Source organism: Morone saxatilis, unplaced genomic scaffold, assembly GCF_004916995.1.
Source record: "Morone saxatilis isolate NCDOM2014 unplaced genomic scaffold, NCSU_SB_2.0 Contig14, whole genome shotgun sequence".
Classification (NCBI taxonomy): Eukaryota; Metazoa; Chordata; class Actinopteri; family Moronidae; genus Morone; species Morone saxatilis.
Window position 1 is genome coordinate 10652536 of NW_023339696.1, and position 14063 is coordinate 10666598.

Sequence of the window (14063 nt, forward strand, 5' to 3'; positions counted from 1 at the left end):
ACTACAGTGGTATATTGCTACTTTAGTCTTTATTCATATTCTTTTGACAGTTATTATTTTTTCATATAGTCCAATACTGGAATTCTGTTCCATCAGTTTCTTCTTTTTAGTCCAGTTATTGAGTAGTAGTGTGTTTCTCCAACCCAGGTCTTTGAACAGCTTCCTCCTTTGTAATGTAATTATATTTATGTTAAAAATAGATGTTTTTTTTGTATTAAAAAAATGTTGGTTTAAATTTGGTATTAAATAGGTTTGCTCAGGAACTGGTTTTAAAATTCGTAAAAAATGTTGGTACCCGTATCAAACATTTCTGAATAATACCCAACCCTACCCAACCATACTCACAATGTTTTGTTGCCTTCATTACTTCTGTTGCAGGAATTATTAAGACTAAACTCATTATATAGGTACTGATGTATAACATGACAATCATCAATCTATTTTTGTGTAGATGTGAAAATGCATTTCATACTTCCAAAGAGGAGTGTATGTGTCATGCTTTACAAATGTAATCATTAAGTAAACAAGTACATTATCCGATTCTACACGTCCATTATTCCCTCATCACTGGTAACACATCTTTCCGTTCCTTACTAATGAAGACAGAGCGAGTTGTGTACTCCCTGTCTGAGTGCGTGTGCTTTCATAAAGCCCCCTTTGATAAAATATATAATAATACAGTTCTGGGCATTAAGAGTATAAGTGTGTGTGTGTGTGTGTGTGTGTTTGATGTGATTTTCAGATCGGTCCTCTTTTTTCAGGCTCAACTGAGGAGGAAAGATTCACACTTGTTAATGCAAAAATGTACCCAAACACTGCAACATATACACAGGAGACCAGTGAGTCAGTGGTTCCAGTATCTGATTATCCCTCATATTCTTCTGAGAAAATGCATACTTGTCTATATCAGTGCGCAAAAGAAAAATGGATCATTACGTTTTAAGCCTTAAAATAACTGCAAGAGAAGCCCAAATTATTTTTTATACAAATCATCCTTCTTAGTAGAGCATTACTATAGTATTTTTCTATCCTTCACATTTTGAACAAGGATTACGATCTGCTTTGTGGTTATTTGTAAGAAAGGTTCTGTGCCTTGTCATACGATTACAGTGAATTGAATTTTGGATCAAACACTATCCATAGTGACTATTATTAAATGCAGATGGCAATTAAACACCTACACAGAGTCTGATATTGGATAAGACTCAATAAAATTATTTTTTGTACAACATTTCCTGAACACATCCAAAAGTGTGAAAGGTTGTCCATTAAAGTTTTAAGACAACGTCCACTATTACTCTCACATTGACGGACATTTAAAACAGAATTTCACTTTCAAGTGTTTTGCAGCTACAGAGGGATCTGCATGAAGTCTGGTGCTTTGATAAAAATTTAAAAGAAATTAAAATAAAATCTAGGGAGTTAGAAAGAAGAAATGTTAGCTGTGGTTGTGTTGCATTGTGGGTAATGTAGGCAGCAAGTTTGTAAGAAGAATGTGTAGAATTAAAAAAGACATTATCTCTGGTTTTGCTGCATCAATTTTTATCATTTTTTTTTTACTTTCCATTGTGAGTCAAACAGTGTTTTAGAAGATGTTGAATCAGACTCTTACAATGCACAGACTAAACAACAGCAAAATCCAATTTATAAATGTTTGACCAGTAAAAGAAACCTATATTTTTTATAATTAATTAAACATAACACACAAAGTGCTTATTTTACATCTCTACCCTACCGTCATTTGGCCTTAAACCGCTTTTTGTGGGTTTGACTTTGAAACTTCAGAATAGCTGTAGGCGTGTGGACCCTGCTGCCTCCTCTGGTTACTGTTAATAAGTTTAGTAATAATGTTAAATGAACTGGGTAATTATGAAACAGTAACTGCTTAACCTCACACCGCTTACTGGAGAAATAACTGTGGGGTCTCAGCAAGTGCAGATTTTGCAATAATGTTTCTTATGGTTTCCCTGGATGGGAAATTTATGGTGTGTTTTATGTGTTTGTTTTTTTCCACTTTATATGTACAGTGGTAGAAGATGTGAATGTCATACATTTCCAGTATAAGTTTTTTACACATGTTCCTCACAGTGTTTTCCTATGAATATATTAAGAAATGTATCTATCTGAAAGAACACTGGTATGTCAATTTTGTGACAAGATCTGAATGTCTAGAATAAATGAAATTCAAAGGTCACACCACCCACTTCCATCTGCCCATATGTCTGTGGAATAACTTGAAGAGTTCATATCAGAACTTTTTTACCTTTTTGAAATGTGAAGGCTGGTTACTGTGAGGCATAAAAACACATTTTCAAAGCAGACAAGTACAGTATGTACAGACTGTGGGAGATAATGAGGTAAATATTGCTCTTGTAGTCCCACAGTGCAGTTGTTTTCCTACAAAACATTTCTTGTACTCTGCACTTGATGTTTGCAGAAATTTAATGGGCATTTTAAGCTGTAAAATGGTTGTACTGTCAACTTTAGGAGCTTGTATAGCACAGTCTGTAATGGAGTAACAGTGGTAGTTTTCGTTGATGTCAGTCCTATAAACTAAGTAAATAGTGGCTCAGCTTTCTTTTTTAGGATTAGCCCATTAAAACACATCAAATGCACAAGGGTCAAGGAATTTGTCTCAGGAGGTAGACAAGGATGCCCGTGGGACGGAAGGAGTCTGTGTGAATTCTGGTACCTACATCTGGACAGGGCTTGGACAGGTCCCAGATCTCTGACTGGGTGACAGGCTTGTCTGCTAGCCAACCTTGGCCAGCTGAGATGGGGGTTGTGGGGGAGGAGGGGGGGCGGGAGTGGGGATTAGGGAGGTGTCAAGCATTGACAAGGGCAGACAGGACAGCCAAGTGTCAGAGAGTGTGCCTATCTCTGCTTCTCTGCCTAATTCCCTCTCTTGTTTTTTCTGTCTCCTTCTGCCTCCATATTTTTCCACAATTTATTACCAAACAAGCACACAAAGACAGGCCAGTCAAGCTTTCAGGAATATAATGAGTACATTTATGGCTTGTTCTGTTGGGAGTTTATTATAATTTTTTCAGATATTCTGTGAAAATCTATCCAAGCATTAAACACCCATTTCTTAACACTTTTGGTTTTGCATTTATTTACAACTTTAGCTGCCGTGAGTCACATTTTCACTCAGATCCTAAGTTATTATCGCATTCAAATGTTTTCACTCTTGAAAGTGCCAAGCCGTGATCAGTATGCTTGGAGGAGAAATTCAATGCTAAATAACATTCCTAATACACTAGCTCTGCCATAGAGGCTGCAGCAATGTGCTGAAATAAGTAGGAGGAAAAACACTGATGTCATCAATCATATTGTTTAGCTCTTCTCAGCTTTCTCTCTTTTGGTATATGCAGGTGTGCAGCATGGAGGAAAAGCCACTCGGTTGAATGTGTGCTTGCTTGTATCAGCTATCTGTGTTTGTGTCTAATCTCTTTTCTTACTGAGAAACACAAAGGCAGGGGCTCCCTGTAAAGTCCAATAAAAGTGATTAAAAAAGACAGGGGTGGTACAGAGGCACCGTGGAGCAGCTGCAAACCTCCCAAAAAAATCTGTAATTACTTTTCCCTTCATCTTTGCCTCTCTCACCATCTCCCACAGTCTGATTACTTACCTAGGAGAAAATCTAATTGACACAGCAAATTGGCAAACATACTCCGAGAACCTCAGCACCAAACCAGTTGATCCTGACTAGATAATTGAGAGAAATATAGCTCTGCACCTTCCTAGGTCTTTGTGGGAGGGCTTGAAAAGGGGATGTGTATCTGTCTTTCCAGACTGGTGATTAGAATCAAATAGAGTCAGTAATTACAGATTGGAACACCACTGGGAAGGCTAAAGACCTAGAAAGAAACAGGGTGAAGAGTTATTTGTAAAGACTTTCTCCACTTTGCTTGTGTTGGAACCACTTTATAAAGCTGTTTTCGTTGGCCCTGTGTGCCTCTGTATTCTTTTTGTTCCTGTTTGTTTACCTATCCTGGAATTGGTTCTAGAGGGGATGAGAAGAGTGAGGTTTTCTTTCAGCTGCCAGATGAGGTCCATCAATTTGACTTCTCAAGTTTGTCCAGGTGGTAGAGTTGTTAAGTCAGTGGTTGTGTGTTTGATTTATGAACTATATATTTATGTTTGGTGATTAACTTTGGAAGATCTTGCTTATTTTACCGTCTGTTGCAGTCTTTTGGATATTAAACTTTGATCTACAATTTATGACACAGTAAAATGTGCCAAAAGTTGTGTGAGCGTACCTATGCAAGCCCACTATTCGTGTATAACTGTAGTAAAATCCTCACCTAATATCATTCACCATTAAAGGCGAGCCAACATACAGTTATTAAAAATGTCTGACTTTATGTGTTATAGATAAAAGCCTGTCAGGAACATTGTTTGACCAACTCTTTGACCAATTACTTTATGTTCATAAAAGTCACTAGATTTTTTTTCACATTAAGCAGGTTCCCTATATACATTTTCAGGGTACTGGGCAATGTCCACTGTCCTAAAAAAGATCATGTGGTATAAGTGGTTTAGGATTAGATTAGAGGGCTCTTACTCTAAACATAAAGTGCACTCCATATGGTGAGTAGGAAATGTCGGTATGAGCATATCAGTAGAGTAATGTTGAGTAGTGTCAGGTTATAAAAGCTGCCCTATACACCTGTATGAATATGAAACGTGAAGTTTGGTGAAGATTGGACAAAGTACTCTTAAGTTACATCAAGTTCAAGTCAAGATTCATTCAACACATCATCATCAACGTGTTAAGAGTTTTCTGACTAAATTTCAGCTATATCTGGGTCAGTCTGCTAGGAGTAGTACATGAAAGTATAAAACATGTAATTTTCTGTTGCTAGTAGGTGGCGCCATAACTATGTCTTAATATTGGCATTTAGATGTGTTCACAGCAGGACTCTTATCTAATTATATTAACAACTTCCTGCTTCCTGGAAAAGATCGAAATTTGGTGCCATCCCACAGACACATCCTCTGATGAAAACTCATAAAATAGCAAATAATTTACCCGTTAAAATACAACATGTGAAAATTGCAACTGAATTCAAAATGACCAAGTTCCTGGTTGGTTTGGGGTATGCGTCCAAGAGACTTTTTTGTATTTTACCCCCATGTGTCATATGTTAAGTTTTCTGTTCTGTGATTGAGTGATCTGTGATTCAGAGCACACTGTGGCTGCCAAAAATGCAATTCACCGTGTGAAATAATAATTCCTTCAGTTTCAATAGGGTCCTCGCAGCAGTCACTGCTCGTGCCCTAAATATCCATAAAATATGTCACTTAGTCAGGGGTCGTCACTTTACTAAATGAGGGGTCCCTTTAGGAAAGAGGTTGGGAACCACAGATCTACAACACACTGCAATGTCTGTATAACAGCTAAAGGGCATTATACCACCTATATTGCAAAAATATATAACAAAACAATTAAGCCTGTATTTATTTACTGTATTATAAAGAGCTTTTATTTTGAGATTCATAGACAGCTTTGATCAAGAAATTTGTACCAAAGTGCACAATGTTGAGTCTTTTTAATGTACACACAGTAACAAGAACGTGGCATCATTCAATGTCAAACTTCAAATCCGTGATTTTTATTAACTCTAATCACATGTATACCATGCCACAAACGCCTACTCCTTCAGGCTAGCTGCAACATCTTTAATGAGTTCAAGCCGCTCTTCAACATCAACACTGGGCACAAAATTATTATATGTAATTGGAAGAACTTGTTGGCGTCAATACATCAGACACTCCTCGCTCCATGGAGATAGGAGAGACTAAATGCTCTTTAAAAAACTTTACAACAATCTTCGTACCAACCATCCCTTTAAAATTAAAATTCATAAGAGGTTACCTATCTCAGTGCATGGGGAATTCTCAGAGCATTGAGTAGAATATTTGCAGGACAATTTGTTCTCATTCTCACCTCTTTGTTTTCTACACATGCTTTTCAACAACCAAGAGTCATCTAGTGTTTTCAGACAGTGGGCTGGCAAAAATGTGACCCTAGTAAAAAAAAACCTGAACTCCGATCAGCGAATACAAAGATGAAAACTAAATCAATGCTCCTGCTAGAAAGCTGTCACCCCGCATCATGGCTACATTATAAGTCCTCCTGGAGCATTTGACCTCTGGTTGCTCCCTCTGTCCCTCTGACTGCACAGAGGAGCCTCAGGCGGGGTCAGCCTGGTCTGTGCAGAGGTCTTGTGCCCCCCTTCTCCGCCTCCCAACATGTAAGAGCCGTGGCAGGCGTGCTCCTCAGGGCGGTCTGCCCAGCACAGTGACCCCACTGACAGAGAGGGAGGGAGGGAGCGGATGAAACGTGGAGCGGGAGAGAGAAAATCAGAGAGGAATATGTGTGAGGGAGGGAGGGAGGCAGAGTGACAGAGTGCTAGTATGTGAAAAAAATAAAGATAATGGATGAAGAGAGAGTTGAGCAAGAGGGACAGAAAGTGAAAATGAGACAGAGATGGAACTAGATGAGTGGAGAGTACAGGAAGAAAAAAAGCATAAAGAAAAGTGACAGAGAGAGAAAGGTGTGACAACCAGAGACTAAATCGTGAGAGACAAAAGGACCAAAGGAAGAGAGGGAGAGAGGAGCAAAGCAGAGATGGACAGTAGCTGTGACTGCTGCTGCTGCATAGAACAGCCCTACAGGCCATCACAGACCAGTCCTCCAAATGTCAGCCCAGTCAGGACCACCCTGGGAAGCCAGAAAGACCCCCTGGGACCTCCAGGAAAGTAGATAACAACTGACATGGGAGAGCTGAGCTGCCACTTGCACACACACACACAGGCACAGCACTGCCTCCTCTCTTACTCTACGTTCCAGGAGCAAACGTGTCTGCGCTAGTTGTGTTGCCATGCCTGGATTTACTCCCTCATCAACATGGTTCACAACCTGTTCCAGACTCCACTGCAGCCAATTTTTTCCTTAAAAAATGTCTCCCAGGGATTTGGAAGATTTTGTTTGTGCCCAAAGTTAGACAGGCTACAGCATGGATGATAGAGGGTGATAGTAAAATGGCCTCATTCTTTCAGTCTCTTACAAATGCAGAGATGAAGAACGAAATGAAAACTGTCCAGCCAAGGGAGCTGTCAGAGAGCACGCGAAAGAAAGAGAGGGAGATGGTGAAATAACAGAGAAGCACAGACAGAGATAGAGAAGCAGAAAACAAAAGAGATAGGCAGAGAGTGAGAACAAAGTGCCCTCTCCCTGCTCAGGGGTTGGAGACAAAGAGAGAAATTAAAGCCAAGGAGAGAGTGAGAAAAAAAAGGCAACCGGGAAAGAGCAGTCTGATTAATTGAGACAGAGTCAACTGACCGCAAGTCATTAAGCTGCCACTGGGCTGAGCGCCAGTCACTATTCATTCTTCTCACTACGACTCTTTGCTCCTCCGCTTTGAGCCCTGTATCATCCCTGCGTCACCTCCCTTCTTCTTTCACACACTCACTAACACATGGGCGTAATTCCTTCCAGACAGGAGGCTGCTCTCAAAAAAGAGCTTTTGTCTTCATTAGGCATCCACTCGGAGGGATGTCATTTGGGATGGCTGCTCTTGAGTGTGGGATGACAAATGATGATTGTTTCACTGCACCGAGACCAAAAACAATGCGTTTCGCCAGTCTGAAGATATACGTAAGCTCTTCTCGCACATGGAAAATGGGACATTGTTGGTTGGTTTGAGATATTTATATTTATAGAGTTTGTATGGGGTTTGTGGGATTCACACTCATGCCTCCCTTTCACACATTTCCAGGTTGACTCTTTTGTGACCTGAATTACATTTTGTGAGAACTGGGATGATTTGGAAAATGTAATTTTTTCCAAGCTGAAAAAACATATTTTGCTATTTTTTTGTAGTTGTATAATCAATATTTAGTATAATCAGAGTCTATGACCACATTTCACTGACAGAACCAAAACTGATACTGTAAAGTAATGTGTAAGATGTCAGAGTTTTGGTCCTTAATTTCTTTTTTGCTCACATGCTTTTTGATTGTGTTGGTAAAGTCTGCAGTCATCCCAGAGAAAATGTGCATTTCATATCAAACAATTCATCCTGCCAGCAGTTAGAGATGGGATTTATGGCTCTTAGAAGGGAGCCGGATCTTGAGGAGCCCTTCCTGTGTCGGACAAATTAGACGTCATGCGAAATTTGCATATCAAATTAGAACCCCACGTGTACTCTGCTGTGGCTCCTCCCCTTGTTGTGTATGCTCTCCCCGTGCTCAGTGGAGTAGGCAAAGGAGGAGCTTGTGTGCACATGCTGTGTGCGGGACAGCACTTTAAAAAAAAACAAAAAAGAACAAAAAAATAAAAAGAACGGCTCTCCACTGCGACTTGGTTCCCATCGTTGAAGTTAAAGAGCCGTTCAATATATTCGGTTCGTTCGTGAACGTCACGACTCTACAATCAGTAGATTCACGGTACTGTGAACTACACCAATGCTAAGTTGTAAGTAATGATGTGCAATCCTGAAAACTAAATGCTACAGGAGACTGGCTACCAGGCTGGCTAGTGTGTTAGCCGCTAGCTTGCCAGCTACAGTAGTTTACAAAGCACCAGGGGAGATTGATTGATTCAGATCTACTTTCTATATCTGTAGTGTACTTGTATTTTAAAAGGCAGCACATTGGAATCACTTCATTGCAATCTTCTTTATGTAATCGGATTTGTGTATGAACAAACTTTTCCATTACAGAAGAGGGTAAGTAGTTGCCTATTCATCTTTTTGCTCCTGTGAACACAAGTCATGAGATCCCAAATAACATTATTATTATGAGATTATACATCCAAGTTGATTATACAGTATGTGATGATGAGACGTCTGTGCTCTAGCCGTATTCTTATTTTTGGATTATGCCTTTGCATGCATATATAAACAGGCCTGGAATATGAGGCTGTGATACAGCAGCAAGTGCGACAACAAGTGTGCTGTCATGAACATCAAGAGGGCAGACAGTGTCCTAGTTAACAGATCAACACATCACTTCCACATGATCATGATAAGTCAGCTCCATTTTGCATGAAGTAAGCAGCATCCTGTTCTTGTGAAAGGCTCCCTTAACAGCCCAGTTCAGAATGCTTCTTGCTGTGGGGTTGAGCCTGAACATGAAATGAAATTAGTGAGACAGGATGGTGTGCAGACAGTGGGGCTGGCTGGCTCAATTTAGTTGATTCAGATAGCTTTCAATCAGTGAATCTTGAGTCCTGACGAGGCCAAACAGTGCACGAAGAGCATGGTGTGCTACATGGAGATAAAGAACTATTAGCAAAAGTTTTAGTTTCACTTTGATTATAGCCAAGTTCACTCTCTGGGTCAGGTCGAGTTCATGTGTCTCCTTCATATATATTTAGTCTGTTTGTGGACTTGATGCTCAAGAAAACTTCTGCATTCATTAAGTCTATTTCATTTAGTTGATTGAGGAGTTTATTCTATATCATTGCCACACTGCTTGAACTGAATAGCGAACGAGGTGAAAGGAATAAGGACTTTCTTGCAAACTTTTTATTCTCACATATTTTATATTGCTAAGTATTGAACTCCTTTATACTCCTTAATATCTACTCTGTACAAACTATACCTTTTGTATCTATTTGTTGTGAAAGAGGGATCCTTCCTATTGCTATTCTTCTTCTTGCCCCATTTTTCGAATCAAGGGTCTAATGATAGGGTGTCCTACGTTGTATAGATTTAAAAGCCCGGGTAGACAAACTTGTGTTTGTGGTGAAATGGACTTCACTGTGTGTGTGTTCAGTTTTTACCACATTGACAAATTACTCGTAACCTCAAACTCAGCTAGGTGCCTATAGTTTTTTACCTTCTCTCTCCATGAAACTTTCCTTCTTCCTCACTGTCTCCTCTCACTGTGAGTGCAGACAGAACACAAAGCTTATTTTAGAAGCGACACAATTACATACAAAGTCAATGGAAAGATGCAGTTATGTGCTAATTCACATGGGGCAACGCAAATTGACAGAAAGATGCGATCTCGCACGTTGAAAATGTTTCAATTTGGGCGAAAACTGTGCACATATCCTGCCGCTTTATGAAGTTTCCGAGCTGCCTCATTGGTCGAATTTGAGAGAATGACCATGGGGGAAATTTTGCTTCACCTTCTGTCTAAACACACCATTAGATTGTCTCCTAGAGCATCATAGTACCTGACCACTGATAGCTAATTAAACCGACTGAACTCTCACTTTGGAAGAGTGCACATATAAACTATAAAAAGCCAGAAATATTCTAAATTGCTTCACACTAAAACTTTCATGTTCTCTCACTTTTTCTTCTTTTCTCTTTCTCACTCACACACTCACACTCACAGCCTAAGATGATACCACTTTACCTGCTATCTCAACACCAGGTTCTTATGACAGTCCCATCTTTTGCTTCAACACACCTCCTGACACCCACACTTCCTGCCCGCACATCCAAACAACAAGAGAGAGAAAGAGAAAGAGTGGGAGGTGGAGATCCACTCAAGCTTACGGAAACACCAAATGGTATGAAAACATTGCCCTGAAACTTAGTCACTCAAAGGGTTGGGCTGACTGGCTGTCTATTTCTATTTCCTGACCGGTGTGATCCGGCCCTATTATTGTTTCCATCACCTGCTGTGACAGGATTGGTTCTATACATCAACTCCAGCACTGAGAATGTCATATTCTTCAGTTGGTGAACGCCTCTGTGATCTCTTGACTCACATAGCCTTTGATGAACAGTCTGCTACAATATATGTAGTGGGGTCAGAGTCCCTAAGGTGCATGTGCAGCTAATAGATCACTAGGTTGGTTTCTTAATAAGGCTTTGATAATAGCCCTTCACTATGGCTCTGTGCAGTGGGAGGTTTATATTTTATAAGTCTCATGAAACAATGGAAATGCACCAGTATAATAATTTACACTTTGACAGAGGGATTAATTTACAATGTGACTGGTATTCATATTCACAGCTGAGCCAAATAGATAGCTTTGTACATTGCTAGCCAAACTAGTGTCATGGCTCTGGGGATGTCTGTCCATCTGTCTGTCTGTTTGTCCGCCTCTTTGGTCCACACTGAAATATCTCAGGATCTGTTTGGATGGAATTTGGTACATACATTCACGTTCCCCTCGGGATGAATTGTTAAGCCTTTTACCTTTCATTTAGCACCATCATCAGGTCAAACTTTTAATTTAGTCAATACTTTTGGTTTATGATTAAATATTAATGACATTCCCATCAGCCTCAGCTTTACTTTGTGTTGAGTTCAAATTAGCAAATGTTAGCTTGTGCTAGTGCTGCTAGTATGGCTGTAGAACGTCTTTTTCTGTCTTTACAATTTGATTGTTGTTGGTATATTGTGAGCAAAAATGTTCCATGTCAATACTAACCATCGAAAGCAAACAGCTCTTGCACAGTGGCACCATTCCCTATCAAAACAAATGCAGTTGTGTATTCTCTTCGAATCAGAAAGCCAGAACAGAGTTCACCCCTCGTACGGATTGCAGTACTAAAAATGGAAATGTCACAGACCTACTTGTTCAGGTGAACTAAGCCAGGTCTGAATAGCAGCACAGGAGATTACAGAATATGAATGGATTCTTCATCCAGGATGACATTTAGATGCTCTTTTCTGAATTTATTAAATTTTAGTAGTGAAATTAAATATTCTATGTATGTATTTGTTAAAAGCTTCTGCATAAAAGATTCTGTGTGTATGTTTGTGTGTCCTGTCTTCAGGTGAAATTCTATAAAGTCATTTCTTGGTGTGTTTATTCCTCTCTGTGTGTGTACTGCAATGCTGCAGATGTGTTTTGGCCTGTCTCTTGGTGTGTCAGTTCTGGGTGAAGGTGTCTCATTATGCTGTAGTGGCTTGTTCTTCTCTCTCCCATCCAGCACCTCAGGAGTGGATCTAGTTACTGGCTAATGGCCCTCACCCACCCCAGTTCTCCACTGGGGACAACCTGACCGAGCTCTTCAGCGCTGTCTGTGAGTCACATCAGCCACCCAGATCCAACTGTGGGCGTCTAGATGGCACAGTGAGTTGTGGGTCATATTTACTTTTTTTTTTCAAACACTGTATTTTTTTGTATGTTTTTTTTATAAAATGCAGGCAGCGTATGAGTTTGTTTGCACTCGCATGGTTTAACGATTGCGTATAAGTACGTGTTTATATGATGTCTGCATATGCCTGCTGTTTGCCCTAGATCAGTCATCAAAACAAAGGCTGGGTACTGTTTTGTTATGAATACTTGAATACTATCCTTGTTGTATTGCACTTCCCACCCGCTGTTTCAGGATGTTTAGCCCTCATACAGCAGCACTTGGGGAGACACTGACGCAGGCATTTTATACAACCAGGGCCTCAGCAGTTTAAATGTATCAGTCATCACGAGCTGTCTATCAGATACGCCATCCCTCCCGTCCTTGTGACTGCTGCTTTTATTGCTATTGAGTGTTTACATCGCTTATTCAGACACTGACAAAGCAGAGGAGCAATGACACTGACGTGTATCATCCCCAACAACATATTATTATGTAAATAGTAAAAAAAAAAAAACATATAGAAAATATATAATTGTCTTAGTCTTAATACGGATATACTAATTCAGACAGAACAATTATAAGCAGCTAAGCTTATGTGATGAAACACATTTCTTTCAAAGCAAAAACATTTTTGGAATTATGATTGTATATTTCTCATATCACTGTAGATGCACTTCCACTCCACAAATAAGTTTCAGAAAAAAAGTTTATTTTATGCTCTTGCAGCTGACCCCTTTAAAGCAGTCGCACTTAAGAACACTTAGCAAAATGTCACCAAGCACCTTGGGTCCAGGCTGATTAACTGTGCAGGAGAGCATTTTACATTACAGAAATGCATTTAAACTTAATAATGTTTCATTGAAAGCCTCTGTTACATAATATGCCATTTGTAATGCAAAAATCTGTGGAAGAAACAGGAGCTTTTCTTCCCCAACTTGCTCTTTTAAACCCCCTTTCAGATGCATGTTTAGATCTTTATTTTCAATCACTTCAGTCAGCAAACCCATTATAAGAGCGCCCTGACTGCTTCACTAACATATACAAGCACAAATGACACACAGTGATTGTTTCCCCTAACAAGGTTTTCAGTTTATGTAGAAAATAAGCTGTCACACAGTTCTTACATTTTGTTCTACCTGTATGACATCTGTGGTTTGGAAGCTTCAGGGTGTGTGTGGGGGTGTTTATTTGTAGAGAATACTGCATATGAGTGAACAAGATATGTGCATATCATAAACTTTTATTCACTAAAGCAGTGTTATACCTGTTTCCAGTGTCAGTCAGTTTCCAGTTTCACTCAGTTTATAAAAACATTATCATCATCTAGGTGTGGAATATAATATCAATATAGTATCAACACAACAACCTGACAGCAAGTGCGGTTTAAATACTACAGAAAAAACTCCTAACCCTATAAAAACATACCTTTCAATATCATATTACGTTCCTGCAAATAGATCCTCCTAAATGTTGCACACTGGATGTTTTAAGTCTCTTTTACACCTTTTATTGTGGTGGTGCTGTACACTGCAAATGTATTAAAAATGTATGCAGACATTGTCAAAGTAAGTGTCTTTTACATTCTTAAGGCATAAAACACCTGAACACTTGAGCTGAAACATACACAATATTCATTTACATACACATACAGTACAGTGCAAACACCAACCCATGTGTAAATTATGCCAGCTGAGTGTCAGACCTGTGTGGGATGCTGATTTTAACTTACTCAATTTGTTTCACCTAATGTACACCTAAAGTATTCCCAGATTAGCCTCCCAACTTCAGATTTTCTCAGTTTACATACTTTTATCGCAGATTAAGGTGATATGCTTCACAATGAGACTCAAACTGTACAAAGGGAACTTTTGAGCTGATTCAAGGTAAAGCATACAGGGTTTTTTTCATTATCTACATTGTTGAGACGGTATTGGAGAACGGAGGTTAAGTTATGTTCTGTTGGGAGGAAGACTGAGGTCTCTCTGTCCTGAATTTGTATCA